At 40.2% G+C, this 20,250-nt stretch overlaps 1 non-coding gene and 1 pseudogene across 1 annotated transcript; both read right to left on the reverse strand.

Moving 5' to 3' along the window:
- Positions 1-14,319: 14,319 nt before the first annotated feature.
- LOC123628942 lies at positions 14,320-14,426 on the reverse strand. The gene has a single exon (XR_006731821.1). It is a non-coding gene; the product is annotated as a U6 spliceosomal RNA (small nuclear RNA).
- LOC123628011 lies at positions 14,348-15,703 on the reverse strand (annotated as a pseudogene).
- Between the last annotated feature and the right edge of the window lie 4,547 nt (positions 15,704-20,250).

A 20,250-nucleotide genomic window follows, 5' to 3' on the forward strand; every position in this document is an offset into this window, starting at 1 on the left:
ACTTTAAAGAACGGTGCGCGCTTATCATTAGGATCCGTGATTGTCAGTTTCCTATCTGTCTTTTTCCTGAGGCCGTCCGGGGTGGTAGAACTGGGCCTTCCTCTCCCTCTCTTTCTGTCCCTGCCTTTCTCTGTGTGTGGTCTTCAGATCTTTTTAGGCAGCTGAAACTTCTGGTTTTCTGGTTTTCTTTTTCCAAAGAGTGGGAGCCACCCAAGAGGGGTGAGACCAGGGCCACTCTGTGGGAATTCTGGTTCTGGTTTCCTGGTATTCTGGCTTCTAGGTGGTTACTACAGAGCCAGTCTAATATATCACCATTGGCACTTTTGGGTTGTTGGTCCTGTTGAGGCTTCGGTGTCTCTCTTGGATTACATCTTAATTAGTTGTAAGTGTGAACTTGTGTGACTAAAATGTGAAATTGGGTCGCGGTCTAAGGTAATAATAAGGATGACCCCAGGGCTGCCCAACCCGTCCCTCCACCGCCACCCTCCAGGTGCAGCATGGCCGAGAATGATACTGTCTGTCTTTGTCTTTGTGGAGTTCTTTTGAGTGGTATTGGCCAATTGTCTTTCTGTTTGTTCTGGTCTGTCTCCTTGTGCTGTCTGTCTTTGTCCTCGTGCCTCACAAAAAGTAGTTCTTCTGTCACCAGTATGGACCAGTCCCAGTCTTGTGTCAAATGTGGTCTGCTTAGATGTTGAATTTTGTCTAATTCAGAGGTTATTTAAAGGTTGATTCAAAATACAGATTTTTAAAAAAATAAATAAAAACAAGATAAGAAGTAATCAGTAAAGTAAGAGAAAGAGATGTAAAAAGGCTATGAGTATATAAACATATTTTTGGTAAGAAAGATTAAACAGAGGAGAATAATATTGTATAAGAAAGAATCTTGTATGGTAAAAAAGGGAAAGTTAAGACAAACCAGAAAGTTTTAAGTATATTGTAGCTGATCTGTGCAAGTTGGGATAAAGTCCATGAAAGGGGATTTAAGCCTCTGATATTTGACAAACTTTCCAAAATCCAAATTTTAGTCTTTTTGACCTCAAACTAGCTTTTTAAAAAAATATTAAGGACACTAAAAGTGTAAGAAGGACATATTGGGTTTATTTGGTACGTTAAAACTATACAGGAAGCATTTTCAAAGAGAAAATGGTGTTAACTTTCTTGGGATTATATTTATGTAAACATGTTATTAATATATGTTCTAAATTGTAAAATATTGATATGTCTTCATATATATTATCAGTAATAATTATGGTTATTATGTTATGTTGTTGTATGCCATAAAGTTAATCAACTTTATCAATTGTCTCTCTACCCATGGCTATTCTAAGAGTTTTGTCATCCATAGATAATTCCTGGCCCTGACAGGCAACCTGCATTTGCCTTCCCCACCATGAGCCCAGACTGGGACTCAAATGAGGAATGAGATAAGGAGGCTCTCAATCGGCATCGCCAGACTCTGCTAGAAGGCATACGGGCAGCGGCTAAATAGCCGACTAATCTGTCCAAGGTAAGCGAAACCATACAGGGACCTAACGAGTCCCCAGCGGTATTCCTAGGACACCTTTTTGAAGCTTACCGCCTGTATACTCCCATAGACCCAGAGGCACCAGAGAATAGACATGCCATTAATATTGACTTTGCCACTCAGTCGGCCCCAGATATTAGGAGAAAGCTGCAGAGATTAGAAGGATTTGAGAAAAATTACTGTCTGAGTTAATAGAAATTGCCCAGAAAATTTATAACAACAGAGAGGATCCTGGGACTGCCCATTCTAAAAGGATGGCCAAAATTCTCATATCTGCTATGGTGAAACAAGAAAAATATAAAACTGAAAAAGGCAAGAGGCCCAAAAGACCAGAGGGGAATACTAGAAGGAGGAAGACCAGCCTAAGCCGTGACCAGTGTGCCTACTGCAAAGAACATGGTCACTGGAAAAACGAATGTCCTCACCGAAAGCAGGAGGTGGCTAAGCCTGTGAGTCCTCATGGAGGACACAGACTGACAGGGCCGGGGCTCCATTCTGATAAGCCCCCAGGGGCCCAAGGTAACTCTGAATGTGGGGGGCAAAACTATAGAGTTTCTGATAGACACCGGAGCCACCAAGGGTCGAGCCACATGTAAAAGGGCTACTGAGGACTTGCTAACAGGATTAGCTCAGTTGGGCTACCGTGTTCCGGCTAAAAAAGCTCAGCTTTATACCCAGACAGCAGCCTACCTAGGGTAGGAACTAAAGAGGGGCAAACAAACCCTCTCCACCAGTAGGATTAAGCTGTGCTAAAGATCCCACAGCCCCGAACTAAGAGACAAGTTCGAGAGTTCCTGGGGACAGTGGGGTACTGCAGACTCTGGGTCCCCAAGTTTGCAGAGATAACAAAAACTCCCATATGCTAGCATAGGGGGAAAGAGGGACGCTCTGATCTGGACTGGAAACGAGGCTAAAGCCTTCAAGAGCCTCAAACAGGCACCTGTGAGTGCCCCTGCACTGGCCTTGCCCAGTTTGACCAAGGCTTTCCAGTTATATGTTGCTGAAAACTGAGAGATAGCTAAAGGGGTCCTAACGCAAAAACTAGGACCCTGGAGCAGACCGGTTGCACACCTGTCTAAAAGGCTGGACCCTGTAGCATCTGGCTGGCCAGGCTGCTTGTGGGCCATTGCTACAACAGCTGTCTTGGCAAAGGAAGCCTCCAAGCTCATTTTGGGGCAGGACTTACATATAATTGCCCCCCCCCAATCGGTGGAGGATCTACTAAAAGGCCACCTGAAAGATGACTTTCCAACTCGCGTATAACCCAGTATGAAGTGCTGTTGCTAGATCCCCCCAGAATCCGGTTCCTAAAGACAGCCTCCCTCAACCCTGCCACCCTGCTCCCGGATGATGAGCCGTCGGAGCCACTCCATGACTGTCTCAAAATGCTCGAGTCTCTTACCAACCTGAGAGCTGACCTCACTGACTGCCCGTGGCCGGACCCCGACGAAGAATTATACACAGATGGGAACAGCTACGTCTCAGAAGGAGTCAGGTATGCAGGGGCGGCTGTCGTAACTGCAGGCCGGGTTATCTGGGCACAGATTGTCGGACATGGAATGTCAGCCCAAAAGGCTAAACTCATAGCCCTGACCCAGGCCCTAAGATGGGGGAGAGCCTTTGCAATGGCACATGTACGTGGGACACTTTACCAAGAGCGAGGACTGACTCCCCAGTGACGAGAAACAATACTTTCGGCGACATGACAAGAAGAAAAGTCGCACAAAAACCAGTGGGGCCTCTCCAAATTCTCTCCATTCTGCCAGAACGGCTCCTGCCAAACCCTCCAAACTATACCAAAGAAAAAGTTAAATTAAGAAAAGCCCTGAAGACTTAAAACTGATTCAGGAGGTTGGAAAATCCTCCCAGACAATAGGGTCTTAATCCCTAAACACCCATGATGAGACCTAATCAGACAAATACATCAGAACACCCACCTTGGCAGCACCAAGTTAACCAAACTTCTCCAGAGGGACCACTACATTCCTCAGCTACATCAGATGGCCCAGCAGGAACAACGAGATGTCTCGCCTGTGCACAAGTCAATTCAGGTAAAGGGACTAATCCTCCTCCAGGGACCAGGTTAAGGGGACAAACCCCGGGGGAACAGTGGAAAGTGGACTTTACAAAAGTAAAACTAGGCAAATACAGGTATCGCTACTTGCTTGTATTCATTGATACCTTCTCTAGATGGGTGAAAACTTTTCCTATGAAGTCAAAGACAGCACAGGTAGTTGCAAAAAAGTTAGTGACTGAAATTGTTCCCCGATTTGGCCTCCCACTTGCACTGGGGTCTGACAATGGCCCGGCGTTCATCACCCAAAGACTCAGTTGTTAACTAAGACATTAAAGATTAATTAAAAATTACACTGTGCTTATAGGCCTCAGAGTTCAGGACAGATAAAAAGGATAAATAGAACTTAAAAAACATTAAACAAATTAAAGGTAGAGACTGGCGCAGACTGGCTAAGCCTCCTTCCCTTTGCCCTACTGAAAACCAGATACACTCCGTATGTTAAAAGCATAACCCCATGTAAAATCATGTTCAGCTGACTAACCCCACTCCCGAGAAAGCTCTATTTCAGGTACAGCCTGGAGACCTCGTCTGGATAAAAAAACTTCAGCCTGCCAGCTTAGAGGCCAGGTAGACTGGACCCCTGCCAGTGGTCCTCACCATGCCAACAGCCGTGAATGTTGCCGAAAAGCACCACTGGATCCACCACACGCAGATCAAAATGTGACCCCAGATCAACTCCCCGAAAAATGGATCACCTGGCCCACCGAGGACCCACTAAAGATAAGACTTTCCAGAGACTCCTCTGGCTCCTCCTAGTTACCTGTTTTAATACAGCAGATGACAATTCCCACCAGCCTATAAACTACACTTAGGTGATTACAAAGACAATAAATGACACTGTTATATATAGAAAAAAATTAGCCGGGCATGGTGGCGCATGCCTGTAGTCCCAGCTACTCGGGAGGCTGAGGCAGTAGGATCGCTTAAGCCCAGGAGTTTGAGGTTGCTGTGAGCGAGGCTGACGCCACGGCACTCACTCTAGCCCGGGCAACAGAGTGAGACTCTGTCTCAAAATAAATAAATAAATAAATAAATGACACTGTCATAATTAGGCAGGCCTGGAGAGCCTTAGCAAGAGCTGGGCTAGAGCCTGTCCAAGCTCCCTGCCCCTCTGCTGCCTCTAAAGACATGTCTCTCAGTGGCCTCCTCCCCCTCTTCTCAGGCTGGGAGAAAAGACTGTCCTTTAAACACAAAATTCCACTCCGTACTTAAAAGATAAATCCTTAGACATAAGCTAAGCACCTTATTTACTTAAAACATTTATGTGAAGCGCAGGGTGGTGCAGATAGCCAGAAAAAGGTTAAAATAGATTGTTTGGGAAATCATTTTTAACAATATATATTAATATATTTGACAGTGCTATAAACACCAAACAAAGGGGGGTAAGTTTAAAAGCACTTGTCATCTCTAGCATTCCTAAACCCCGTGGATGACAACACTTTTGTCAGCCATAATAAAACCAGTTATTCCCATTCTGCTGACACTGCTCCTTGGCCCCTGCATCATAAACAACCTAACTTCTTATGTTAAACAAAGAGTTCAAGCTGTCAAACTTATGCTCCTCCAAACTCACTATCAACATATCTGTGATACTAATAACAAAGAATCAATGATTTGATTCCTCCTAAAAACCAGTTGGGAATGTTAGAGTCTGAGTTTCTCACTGAAAAATCATTAATCTGCCATTCTGTTTCTGTAAACCTGCTTGCTCCTGCTTGCTACCCCCAACACAGAAATTCCTAAGTGACTACAACACCCATGTTCTACGTAAAATGATTACAGCCCCCACGTTTTGCATGAAGCTATTACAACACTCATGTTTTGCGTGAACAAGATATGGCCCAGAGCCCAAACTGCCCAGATCCTGTTACTCCAAAGATAAGAAAATTATGTAATGCTTACTCAAGGCTTTTTGTACACGTGCTTGCTCAACCTTAATAATTTTCCACCCACAAACTTACAATATAAAAACTTTCTGTTTCAAAGGGTCACTGCTGCACTCTGTGCTGCCTTTGGGCGGTGCAGAGAGTAGTCGCTGGCCAGCTAATAAAGACTCCTGATTTGGCTCCATTCGGTCTTTAGGTGGTCATTTCTCGCGTCCCAGACCATAACACCCCCAAAGCCCTATTTCTCAGCACAGTCTTGGAACCACCCAGACCCTGCTGAGTCAGCCTCTCCTGAGTGACACTGGTACCCCTAAAGCTCAAGAACCCCAGCTCTGTGAGACCCTCCACGGAGGTGTTTCCTGGATGCAACATGGAGAGGCCCTGCCCGATAAATGTCATCTGCCCAAACTGAATGGAGCTATATTTACACTGGTCTGCATGCCTCCAGGATTTAAAATCTGCACACATAAAGCAGGTTCCTTCCTCACTGTTTAGTATGTGAGGCACCATGTGAGGCTCTGAAAATACAGGGGTGAGCAAACCCAGATATCCTCCCCGTCCTCGTGGAGTTTGCAGTCTTTGAGACAGGACCTCCTCCCATGGTGAAGCCACCAGCCCAGTAACGGGTGACGTGGGGCCAGAGATGGGACGAATGGTCACCTCCTGCCTCAATGGAAAACTGTCATTAGGCAATTTGTGAGCAAGAGCGTAGGTTACGCCCCCGGGGCTTGCAGGATGCTACATAAGCTTCATGGAGGTTCCCTTGAAACTTTCTACTGGGGGCTTTTCTATAATTTTTTGGTAGTCACAATGGAAACAGACAAAACACCTTAGAACCAGAGATCTGGAAAGCCTAACCCCCATGCAATGCATGAATTCCCTTCACAAAAAAACTTCAGGGCTCCGTGAGGGTCTGCGTTAAATGCAATCTGAAATGAGCTTGTGGCTGGCTGCCACTACTCCATGCATTCAGTGCCCACATCCTTCTGTGACACAAGGTTTTTTTGAGACATGAGAGATGCCTCTTCCCTGCCATGTGACGTGCATTTGGGAAGATGGAAAGAGACGATGACATCAGGGAGAAAACATCCCACCTTCTTACCTAGAGGTAGAATCAGTCCTCATTGGTGCTTATTATCAGTTACTCAAGAACAATGATGACAACATTAGCCAAGACATCCAAGAAGCAAATATTAGGACCAAATAGAATACTTACAACAACTGTATTTGAAGGAACTGTAGTTTGCGTATCTTACGACATTTTTACAAAGTACTGTGATTCTTTCCTTGAGGGGCTGTGTGACGGCGACAAACTAACTCATTTTGTTATTTGCATTAAAATTATTTTGGGTCTCTGTAAAAAAAAAAAAAGCTTTAAGTAATATATCTCTATAGACAGTTGGGTATACAGCAACGAAGATGATCAGAAGAAATGTCATACAAATTTGATTACTTAAAAATAAAATTATAATTTTACTTGATTCCAATAGAAGAAAAAGAAACTGAAGTGAAATGAAGGAAATTATTGAAATTAAATATATCTTCCCAAAAGTTAATCTAAACTCATTCTAAGAAAAGACCATACGTATGAAAATCACTAAAGGTTCTCCCTTTGACATCCTGCTCTAAAAGACGAGCATATTTTATATTTCCTTATCTTATCTTTATTCCATTCCCAAATTTAATTATTTTATAATTTTTATTTATCTAGATTTACATCATTTAATTTCTTTTCTGTAATTATGATTTGTAGAGTTGATAAACTTTAGTCCAATATTTAATGGATTCCAGGCTCATTTCCTATCTCTTTACAATGGCTTTGTTATTCTTGATTTAATTCATTATTTTGATTCATCTTTCAATTGACTGAATTTATTTTAAAGTAGTTATTTCAAGAAGGTCATGTGTGTGCTCTATATTCTGAGGCATTTTATATTGACAATGTCAGCATGTTGGCTTTATACTTAAACCATACCTCGGATGAGTATACTATAAATGGGTCACGTTTTCTTTATATCTCAAAACAATATAAACATTGCTTAATTGTGTTATGTTGGCTTTTGTCTCTGGCACTGGGCACCAAGCTGGGTCCTCTCTCCACTGTTCAATTTCCAGGAAGGTCCTGGTGTCTCTGATGCAGCCTCTGTTACCCTGAGACCTGCAGGTACTGAGAGATCCATAGGGGGCGGCCACTGGGAGACCCCAGAAGCAGGGAAATGGTGACTGTGTGCGGCCAGATGTCCCAAGAGGAGGAAAGTGGCTGTGGTGGGAAACGGGAGTCTTGAGACCAAGATTCGCCAGTGGCACACCTTAGCCCTCACTCCCCTCTGGCCACAGGATTGGGCTCAGTAGGCAGCTTGGATCCCGGGTTTCCTGTCGTGTCCCTGCTCTTTGATGTCGACCCGACCCAGAGTCCTATCTGGGTAGCTCTGTGCCCACAGCCCAGCGTCTCCCCCAGATTGTGCGAAGACAAAGGGAGTCATCAGGGGAGGATCCCCACTTGGTGTGCAGCGTTCATGCCCAGGTTTGGTGTGCCCCAGTCCGTTAATTCTCCTGTTAAAAATCAAACTGACACACCACTAAAACTCTAAACAGCATTTGAGCAAACAGCGACTGATGGATGGGGAAGCGCCCAGCCACGGTTTGTGGTTTGGGGTCAACAAGAAGGTCTTGAAAACAAGGCTTTTATAAGGTGCATGAGGAAGCAAACCAGATTCAATAACAGATTGGGGACAGTTATGTAGTTGCCTTGTTTGGATTATCCAGGTAGGATAGCTATTTTCCAGTTATATAATCAGAGTTTTATTGGCATATTGTGTAAGTTTTATTTTCCTCTAAGTTGTAATTTACGAGAAATGAATTTGAGTTAGAATTAGGTTTCCTTAGGTAGAAATCCAGGGCACTACAGCCACTTCAGTCTATTTTCCCCCTATTTAATTATTTTAACACTCCCAGGGAGATTGGTTTCCCTAAATTCCAAATATATGGCAAGCAGGGTCTCAAATTCAAGACTCAAATCCAATTTGCCCAGCCTAACTGTTCTAGGACCTGTTGGAAATCCTAAATTTTGAGTTCCTTCCCCACACTTTCAAATGCCTACTACCACTCTCCAACTCATAACGTGATCAACTGTTTGTCATTTATCTATTTTTCAAACAGACACAGCATTTTAATTGTTGATCCTTTTTTCACAGAGCTGTGATGGTCTCTTTTTAAGGTACTTGTTTTCTGTTTCTGAAAATTTCACATGAGAGGAAAGCAGGGAATAATCACCTGACATTCTCCTGTAAAAACATCTTTGTGATTCTTCTCCTTTTATCTCCCCTAGCTACACATGCCTTACCAGAATATACTTAAATTGAGGTTACCCTTTGGAAACTTTACAGGGTGATATGTCCTCAGCCATCCACCTGTCTCTTCCTGGTCCTGGTTCCACAACTGTCGGGGGATGACCCAAAATGCCTGTAGGAGCCATGTCTCCTGGAGTGTCTAGTGAATTTCAGCCCTAGGCCATGTCCTTCAAGAGGACAGCCCGAGGAGGGGAACTGGAGCCTCTTGGGGGAACATCTGCATGACATAGTGTTGAGAGGAGTTTCCTCTTGTACCCTTCATCTAAAAAGCTAACCCTCTGGGACATTAAGGTTTTTATTCCTCAACGTGAGCTTCCATTCCTTGGAGACACATTCCTGGTGTTTAGCCAATCAGATGCTGGTATTGTGGGGAAAATGCAGAAATGACTCCTCCCCTTTGGATTCTTTCAGACTTGTGAAGGGAGGAAGAAGTATGCCAAAGGACAAGGAAAATCAACCCAAGTGAGGCAGTGCATGAACCTGCAAAACAATTTCCTCTTCAGGCACACAAAGGCACAATGCAGTGTCTCCTGAGATGGAGGTCACTGACTTCTTCAATAAGCTGGATGGCGGTGGGAGGATTTCCCAAGTGATAGGATGGTCTGACTTGACGCTGGAGTCACAAATGTCTGTGCTGCAGTCAGCACCACCCCTCCCTGGACTTGTCACCTTGAAAAGATTTATTCATTAACTGTAAAATGTATTTATTGGTAAAGCCCCCAAAATAGTAAAATATTTCCAATGAGGCAAGAAAGAGGTAGCTTTCAGGAAAATAAATCTAGTCCTATATTCCATTTATTAAAAATTCTTATTTACCTTTTTTCTTCCCCAGAGTGGATGTAAAGTTCTGAGGTCTGCTCTATTTTGGAGTGATTTGAAACAGAACCCCAGGGCTTAGCTTTGGGAATTCTATCAGGGAGAAGAAATTGGAAAAATATCTCTATCATTATGGCTGCAGAAAAATGAATACATCTCCACAAGAAAATGTGGTAGATAAATTGGTAATTACAACTACTCACCAAAATATCAGTTTCCTTCTTATGCAGGATGGAGAATTTTGACAGTGGGTAACTCTGTTTTGTGTCCTGTAATCTGGATATCAGAGTTAATAGCTAAATTTTATGTAACAGGACTTGGCAGTTACTATTAATAGAAATGTTCACATAAGATTCTTTGTTTGCTAAATGATTTGTTATGGAAATAATAATTAAATGATATGTTTATTGTTTGAAAAGGATCCTTTTGCCTTTTCTGTTTACGTGCCTTATAATTTTCTTTTCTTCTATAAACACTGAATTTGAGTGATTTTGCTAGATTCTTCAAACACTACTTCTTTATGTAAAACTGAGTGAATAACCTTGACTGGGAAGCAGAGACTTGGGCTCAGAGACTACCAAGCCAAGGTCAATCCTCATATCTAGCAAAAGGAGGTCACTGAAGGCCCAGTGAGGTCTTCCTGGGGAACCTCCCCTCCAGGTGTCTTAGTCTGTTTACACCAACCAAGAAAGGAGCCCTTTATACTGAGAGAAGCTACAGAGCTCTGGAAACCTGGGGATCCACAGGCAGATGTGGTCAGGGTTGGGATGTAAGCAGGGGTGTGATGACCCGGGGGTGTAATTGTTATTGGCCTGGGGCTGTTTTCAGACATTATCAAATAAAATAAATTCTAATTTAGGTTAAAAGTAACTTTACTCTAAAGAAGTTTTAACTGATCAACACCTAAGTGCACATATAGGAATGACATTCATCGGGTGTTGAGCAGATGGGAGTGGGGAGGAGGGCCCAAGTATATACATTCATAATGAGTGCAATGCGCACCGTCTGGGGGATGGACACGTTTGAAGCTCTGACTTGGGGAGGGGCAAGGGCAATATACGTAACCTAAACATTTGTACCCCCATAATATGCTGAAATAAAAAAGAGTTTTTAAAAAAGTATTGCAATAGAGTAAAAGCACTGACTATAACATCTCAAAGGTTCAGCAAAGGGCTTTTTTAAAAGAGAAAAAAATAAACAAACAAGATTAGAAGGAAGGTGAGGGGAAAGGGCAGGATGGAGGGTGGCAAAATCAGATCCTGGACCAGAGAATGTTTTACTGTGAAGTCAGCCTGTTCTTAGGAGGAGCATAAAGAGGGGTTGTATATTGATTGGCTCAGGCTGAAGGTGGGTCTAAGTTCAGCAGCCTAGGAGAAAGAGAGAAACTTAAGGAAAGTTTGGTGAAGTATTTTGTTCTGATCACTGAAGATAAAACTGTTCAGCAAATTGTTGGTAAGGTAAAAATGTAAATTTTCAGAGTCTGTGTTTGGCTTTATGATAGGTGAAAAAAGCATCAGCTAAGTCAGAGTACGAAGGGTCTCTGCAGTTGGCTGCTCTTGCAGAACATAAAGATGTGGGATTTCTTTACTCACAGCTATTTACCAGGCTATCCATCCCACCTTCCCCTGCCATATTTCCTTTTTTTATATGTCTCTTTCACTTGGATATTGTTTCCTTTGTAATAAACTAGTAAAAATAAAAACAAATTGTTTTATGTTATTAAATACTATGGAGAAATTTGATGTCAGATTTATTATTTTTTCCCTTCATTTATTTTTTTTCTTTCAGAATACTACCGGGATACAAACGTTTAGGTTACATATATTGCCTTTGCCCCACCTGAGTCAGAGCTACAAGTGTGTCCATCCCACAGACAGTGTGCACCACACCCATTAGGTGTGAATATACCGATTCCCTCCTCCCCCTCCCACCTGCCCAACACCCGATGAATGTTACTAACATATGTGCATATAAGTATTGATCAATTAGTACCAATTTGATGGTGAGTGCGTGTGGTGCTTGTTTTCCCATTCCTGTGATACTTCGCTTCATAGGATGGACTTTAGCTCTATCCAGGATAATAGAAGAGGTGCTAGTTCATTCACCACTGCTTTTTGTGGTGAGTAGTACTCCATGGTGTACATATACCACATTTTATTAATGCACTCATGTATTCATGGGCAATTGGGTTCTTTCCACATCTTTGCAATTGTGAATTGTGCTGCTATAAAGATTTGAGTGCAGATGTCTTTTTTATAGAATGTTTTTTTTTTCCTTTGGGTAGATGCCCAGTAATGGGATTGCTGGATCAAATGGTATTTCTACTTTTAACTCTTTGAGGTATCTCCATATTACTTTTCATAGAGGTTGTACTAGTTTGCAGTCCTGCCAGCAGTGTATGAGTGTTCCTATCCCTCCACATCCTCAACAACATTTGTTGTTTTGGGACTTTTTGATAAAAGCCATTCTCACTGGAGTTAAGTGATATCTCATTGCAGTTTTGATTTACATTTCCCTGATAATTAGAGATGTTGAGCGTTTTTTCATATGTTTATTGGCTATTAGTCTGTATTCTTTTGAAAAGTTTCTGTTCATGTATTAAGTGAACAAATATTGTATTGTGTGCTTACCATATGTCAGGTACTGGCCTATGTTCTATTATCACTTCATTGAAAAAAAATTAAAAATTCAGTGTCTTCCTGTTGCTTACCCTGTAGGTGATGTGGTTTGTCAGTCTGGATGCCTTGAAGTTCATCCTCAAAGTTCAAGAAGTTAAGAACAATACGTCTTGATATATTGTTTAAACAAAATATACAGAGTTATATTTTGTTTAAAGAAAATGTCTTGAATATGGGCTTCAAGATGGCTGACTAAAGGCATCTAGTACTTGCTTCTTCCACTAAGAAGCAAAATAGCAAGTAGATAATCACACTTCAAATTTATCATCCAAGAGAGAATTCTACAGAGAAGTGACAGGAAACATGTAAAGCAAGGAAGGAGAAGGAAGTGAGGCAGCCAAGATAAGCTGGGGGCTGGGAGAGGCTCCCCAATGTGGGGGAAAAATGAGTGACATCCAGCAGTCCAAATTCCCACTGTGGACTCCTGTATCCTAGCCACAGGAAAGATTCTACATTCTCACAGGCCCTGAGACTAACATAAGGAGCTGCCTGGAGACCTTGTGAAGGCATTGCTCCAGAGAGGGAGTTCAGGCTGGATTCCACACACCTCCCAAGCCATAAGGAAGGCACCATATTGACAGTTCAGCCCCCATTAGACTATATCCTGCCTGGGAGCCCAAAAGCCCCTGAATATCCACAGGCCCATCCAACCTGCTGCAACTACCACAGTGGGAACCTACTCACACATGCAAACTGTGGCTGGGGAAACACTCTATCCCTGCCTACCACAGTAGGGGTCTTGAAGCACCACCAGGGAGCCTGAGGACAGGTTTTCCTGACCAGTTGAGCCCCCACAGTGCCTGAGCATGTCATCTGGGGGCCTGAGAACTGCCCAGCCCAGTCCAATACTGTTGGCACATGAACACTCCTTCAGGGCAGCTGAAGTCTGGCCCACTCAACCTGCCACTACCACCACAGTGGGCACCCATTCATAAAAGTTTCCTGCAAGCCTGGGGATTGGTCTGACCAGCCCATCACACTGCCAACATGAGCATGGACCACATGGGCCCCAGAAATTAGTCCTGCCACCATTATTGCCATCACTCACACCATGCTGACTACCTAGGGGTCCAGGAACCCACCTACCATTGTCACTACCAGCACCAAGGCAGACAAGCAAGTGATCTAGAAGCCCAAGAATCAGCATGCCTGGACCTGCTAACACCAGTGCCAGCATATACTGCCCTGGGGCCCAAGGACAGGCACATTTGGCACTCCACTCCCATGCATTTGATAATATTTTTACACATAGTGTAAGACAGGTGCCTAGATTCATTCTTTTACATGTGAATATCCAATTTAGCCAGAAATTTTATTGAAGACACTAACTTTCCCAATGTATTTTTATGACGTCTTGGTCAAAAATGAGCTGACTTAGAAATGTGAGTTTATTTCTGGATTTTCTATTCAAATTTCTTGATATATATGCCTGTTTAAATGCCAACATCATGCTGTATTGGCTACTTTACATTTCTACTACATTTTGAGGTCAAGCAGTGTGATGCCTATATTTTGACTTACTCGATTTGGGTTGTTTTAGATATTCTGGTGTATTCTGTGGTGCCATATTAATTGTGGGGTTATTTTTTTCTACTTCTGTGCCAGATGTCATTTGTATTTTGAGAGGAATTGCACTGAATCTGTTGATCATTTGGGCAATACTGACATTTTGAATAATATTAATTCTTCCACTACATGAGCATATGATAGCTGTTCTTTGTATCTTCTTCATTTTCTTTAGTCACTGTTTTATAGTTTTCCTTAGATACATCTTTCAATTTTTACTTTTATTACTAAATAATTTATGATTTGTACATATGCTTTCTAGACTTCTTTTCCAGATTGGCATATAAAATGCAACTCATTGTTATATAATTATATACTGCAACCATATTAAATTCATTTAGTGGTTCTAGCAGTTCTAACAGTTCATGGTAGAGTCTATATGTTTTTCTTCCTTTTTTTTTTTTGCTAATTAATGTTTTATTTTTCTTTCTTTTTTTTATTTTTAAAAAGTGTCATCCTTGTGCAGGGGCCATGCTAATCTTCTCTGTATCGTTCCAATTTTAGTATATGTGCTGCCGAAGTGAGCACGCTGATTAACGTTTTCTGATTGTATTTCAAGGCAAATAGCCCCAACATCTATTGAAAGCTATACAAATATATAGATTGACAGACAAAAAGAGACACAGACTGTGTAAGTAGTAAAGAGTTTGCAGAACTGGAAACAAAACAGAAATCCACCTGGGTCAGAGGTATAGGTATAGGGTTAATTTCTCTTGCTGAGGCTCAGGTTTCCCCTTGATGGGTGCCAACAGTCCACCTAACTTCAAGTGAAGGAGCATCTTTCTTCTTCGTTAACCAAACATGCCCAGGTAGAGCTGCTTCTCTTTCCTGTGGTAGCTGCTGAGTTCAGACTGTGTCAGCTGGAGATACCGCCGGACATTGGCATCTGCTTAGGAGGCAATGTTCAAGTCAGTGTTCTGCCTTTCTATACTTTAAGAAGGGAAACACATTCCCTATTTCACAACAGCTAGATTGTTGTAGCAGTCTGTCTGGGTGGTTTGCAGTATGTTTTCTTGTTCAGATGTGAGAACCGGGCCCTGAGGCCCTAGGTTAGGTATCGGGGAGGGCAGACTTGGATCCAGACCCAGCAGCTGAAGCAGAGCTCGATGGTACCTACTCACAGCATCTCGGTACTTCCCTTCCCGGTAGCGCTGGTTCCCTTCCTCCTTGTACAGCTGGGCCTCCTGCAGGCGCTTCTCCATAACTCTGTCGCCCAGTGCTCTTGCCTATATGTTTTTCTAAAACAATGTAATGTCCTCTGCAAAGAAGGACAATTTAACATCTACTGGCCCAATGATTGGCATTGCAAAATGTGTATTTAAGGAATATTTAAGTAGATTTGGTAATAGTTTTTCTTAAAATACTTGCAAGAACAGAGGTCAGACCTTGGGCTTTAATTGAAAGGATACTTTTTATTACTTCATCCAACTACTTACTCATTAATGGCTTGTTCAGATATTCTATTTATTCATGATTCAGTCTTGGTGGGTTGTATGTGCCTAGAAACCTTTCCATTTCTTCTATGTTTTACAATGTGTTTCCTACAGTTGTTCCTAATAGTTTGTAAAGAGCCTTTGTATTTCTGTGGTCTCAGTTATGCTGTCTCCTTTCACATTTCTAATTCTTTAATAGCAAAGTATTGTCTCTTTTTTCTTAGTTAGCATAACTGATTTCTGGATTTAATCTTAACAAAAACCCAGCTATTAGTTTTGTTGATCTATTGAATTTACTTAACTCCTAATTTCATTTATTGTTACCCTGGTCTTTATTTTTTTCCTTCTACAAATTTTGGGTCTATACTTTTCATTTCTAGTTCCTTGAGGTGCTTTTTCAGGTTTTTTTGAAATCTTTGTAGTTTTTTTAATTTAGGCATTTTATTGCTATAAGCTTCTCACTTTCTACTGCTTTTTCTGTATCTTATACATTTTGTTATTATCTTTATTTCAAGAAACTGATAAAATTATTTCTTAATTTCATCATTGACACAATAAGGAATGCTGGTTAATTTTCATGTGTTTGTGTAGTTTCCAATGTAACTCCTGTTACTCAATTCTAGTTTTATTTCACTGTGTTCAGAATATATACTTGAGATGATTTTGACTCATTTATTGAGAGTTGTTATGTGGCCTAACATATGACCTAACATGTAGAATGTTCTATGTGCCAAAGAAGACAATGCATATTCTGCAGCATTTGAAGGAAACGTTTTGCAAATGTCAGGTACCCTTGGTTTACAATGTAGTGTAACTCTGATGTTTCTTTCTGGATTGACTGGATTGACTCTCTGGATAATCCACCCAATAGTAAGAGTGGGACAGTCTTGGACTATTATTGTAGTTTATTTCTCCAGTTTCATCTATTAATGTTCTTTCATGAATTTGGATGCTCTAGTGTTGGATATATATGGGGTGGGACAGGGAGAGAGAGAGGGGTAGAGAGGTGGGGAGGGAGGAAGGGAGGGAGAAAGAAAGAGAGAGAGAGATTACTTATATTATCGTACTAAAGAGAAACTATTATTACAAAGCTAACTTTGCTCTTTTCTAGTCTTCCACTTGAACTCTATTTTAGCTTTTAGAAGTGTAGCTACTATTCTTTCCTGACGTCTATTTGCATGTAGTATCTTTTTCCATCCCTTCCCTTCCAGTTGATATCTATCCATATAGGTGAAATGAATTTCTTTTGGACAGAATACAGTTGAGTCTTGGTATTTTATCCACACAGCCACTGTCTTTTAATTGGACAATGAAGACCATTAACATGTAATGCTATTATTGATAAATAAGAACTTCCAATTACCATTTTATAGATATTTTAGAGTAGTTTTGTAGACCCTTTCCTCCTCTCCTCCTTGGTGGATAAGTGGTTTCCTCCAGTAATATCTCAGACATAACCAGTTGTTACAGACAAATGATAACTGTCATCACAAAGAAAATACCAAAGAAAAAAATTTTAAAAATACTCTAACCATAACTACATTTCACCATTTTGATATTTTGTAGTCTCATTTCCCTGTTTTTTACATGGACTCTTCTGAGGTTGCTGTACTTATTATTTTTGATAGACTGGTCTTTTAGTCCTCATACCAGAGATATGAGTGAATTACACACAATTACAATATATTGCTCTGAATTTGTCTATGAATGTAATCTTACCACTGACTTGTACCTTTTAACTTTCTCTTTTGTTATATTAGCATCATATTTCTTTAGGTTGAAGTACTCTCTTTAGTATTTCTTGGAGTCTAGTGGTGATAAATTCTCTCAGCTTTTCTTTTTTGGGGAAAGACTTTCTTCATCTTTCAATGAAGGTTTTGCTGGGTACAGTATTACTGATTAGCACTTTCTGCTCCTTTAGCACTTCAAGTATTTCATCCCACTTCCTATTGGCCTGTACAGTTTCTACTAAAAAGTCCAATCCATGCACTTTTATTTGCTTCATATTTATTGCTTGCTTTCATCCTGTACTCAAACTTTAATTGTATTTATATTATATAACTTGGAGTAAATCTTACTTTAATTGAATCTGTTTCATCTCTGACATTGCTTTTCCTGAATATTCATATATTTCTCCATGTTGTCAATGTTCTAATTTTTTTGAATAAGTTTTCTACTAATTTCTCTTTTGTAACTCCCTCCTGGAGACAAATTATTCTCCAAGTTTTTTCTTTTGAGGTCATTCTCTTTAGCCTGTAGGCATTTATCATACCTTTTCATTTTTCACAACTTTGTACTTTCAAATACTCCACCTTTAACCGTAATCATTTTTTCTTCTGCTTGGTCCATTCCGCTATTCAGATTCTCTAATAATATTAATTGTGTTTCAGTTCATACGTTTCTGATTTCCAAGATTTCTGTTTGATGTTTGTATTATTTCAGTCTGTTAAATATTTCTTAGGGAGTTCAAAATTGCTTGCTTTCATTATCTTGAAGTTCAGATAGTATCCTCAGAATTTCTGTTTTAAATTCTTGATCTGAGAGCTCACAGCCATCTTGTTACAGTCACTGGCTATTTGCTTTGTCTATTTTGGGAGGTCAGTCATGTTTCTATACTTTTGTTGTTACTTTTGAATGTATGTCTATGGCTTTCCATTAAGTTATTCCAGTCTTAACTGTCTGTCTTGTTTTAGTCTTCCTAGTAGATGCTCACTTAATGTTTTCTCAGTTTGCAACCCCTTAATCTTTTATTGATGCCACCATTCCAACACTAGATGGCGCATCAACACCACACTTGCCTCAGTTCTCACAAACAGAATGCTGTCCATCCCGTATGGGAGGATCCAAAATGGATACCCCAGCTGTGTGGGAGGTTGGCTAGTGGTTCCTGCAAAGGTGACTCATGAACTCTGCCCACAAAAGCATGGTGCTGCTGAACACGAACTATGACTTGCCACCTACTTTGTTTGAGGTAAAGAGAGGTTTCATAGACTGGAGTTGCTAGACTAACTGCCTCCATTTGTTGTTGGTTGTTATCAGTGGGTTTTTTATCCTACAAGAACTTACAATGCTTCCTGCAGGTTGAGGCAGGGATGGTTTTCCTACAACGCACAAGCCAAAATAGCAGGGAATTTGGCTGTCTGCCTCAGTCTTACTTTCTCCAGTGTAGAAATGGTTAGTGTGAAAGAAATTTTCCAAGCAAAACGCACAGCAGAGAGAATGAAGATTGTCATGAACAAAGAAGTGCAATTCTCTCACAATCTGCTCAGTTTTTCACATGTCTGTGGTCCCAGGAAATGTCTCAGCCTGAAATTTGAGTTGAAGGATATTACTGGTGATACTCAAGGCACTGAATATTTGTTATTCATTTTGATTGGCAGACAGTGAAGTCAGATTACTTTTACTCCAATACTTTGGTGACCCATTTTGAATTTTTGATGTCACATTAAATCTTCTTATAGCACATATACATAAACAATTTATTGAAACTATTTTGGGTTTTGTATTTTAACCTTCACACTAAAAATATGATTTACACACCACCATTATAGTATATCAGTACTCTGAAATTGTGCATTTGCTTTTATCATTGAGTTTTATTCATTTTTTTCTTACCAATTAGCAACCTGTTCTTACAGTTTGAAGAACTGCTTCTAAAATTTTACTTGCTTTAAGGAATAATTATCAATGTATATAAGTATGTGTGCCAATTAAATCTATGGTTAGTGATCACATTATATATCATTTTCTTCCTGTTGCTTATAACTAAGTTAATCTATTGTTTTTAAACATTTTTCTTTGTTCTAGGTGATTTACATTTTTTGTTGTAGGTAATTTAAAATAGCTATCACAAAAGGCTGCAAAGACAATACTGTTTACACACAACACACAACTTAACCCAATGGAGACATTTTCCATAAACATAGTACAGTATCAAAACAAGCACACTGGCACTGGTGAAAGTTGTGTATACTTATGCAATTTTATCACATGCATTTTTATAACACCACATCAATTATAATGCAAAAGGATTTCATCATTATAGACATATTACATTTACTACTTTTATAATCATACACAATCCTACTCTCTACCATCCCTAACACATGAATACAAATATTTTTCAATCTCTGTAATTTTATCATGTTAAGATATACATTATTATTATGTACCAACTTGAGATGTCTTTTCATTCAATGTAATATCCTTGAGAATCATTGAAACTCTACTGTATAGTAATAATAGATTCCTTTTTTTTTAATTTGAGCAGTATACCACAGAATGGAGAAACCAGATATTTATTTAACCATTCACCTTTTGAATGACATGTGGGCTGTTTGTGGATTATGGCTACTACAAATGAAATATCTGTAAATATTAAAATATTTGTTCTACATATATATTTTCATTTCCATGGGATAAAAACCGATGACAACAATTGCTAAGTCTAACAATATCTATGTTTAGCTGTTTTTTTAAATAATGTTTATTATTTTCCATAGTGGCTATACAATTTTAAATTACAGTCAGCAATGGATAAAGGTTGAATTTCATCCTTATCTTCAGCATTTGGAATAATTTTTATCACAGCTCTTGTAATACACATATGGTGATATCTCATAATGATATTAGCATGCATATCTCTAATATCAACAGATGTAGAACATCTTGTCATGTCCTTATTGATAATCATATAATCTCTTCCACAAAAAGTACTTCATGACTAGTGCTAATTTTCTAATTAAAGGTTTTGGATTTTGAATATTGACTTTTGAAATTTGTATATTCAAAGCATAAGCCCCATGCCACAAATGGAATTTACAAATATTTTGTCAGTCTGCAGTTTGTACTTTCATATTATTCATGGGGTATTATGAAGTGTAAAGGGATTAAAGTTTAAAGTCTTCTCCTTTATCACT

The sequence above is a fragment of the Lemur catta genome, chromosome X, assembly GCF_020740605.2.
Source record: "Lemur catta isolate mLemCat1 chromosome X, mLemCat1.pri, whole genome shotgun sequence".
Taxonomy (NCBI): Eukaryota; Metazoa; Chordata; class Mammalia; order Primates; family Lemuridae; genus Lemur; species Lemur catta.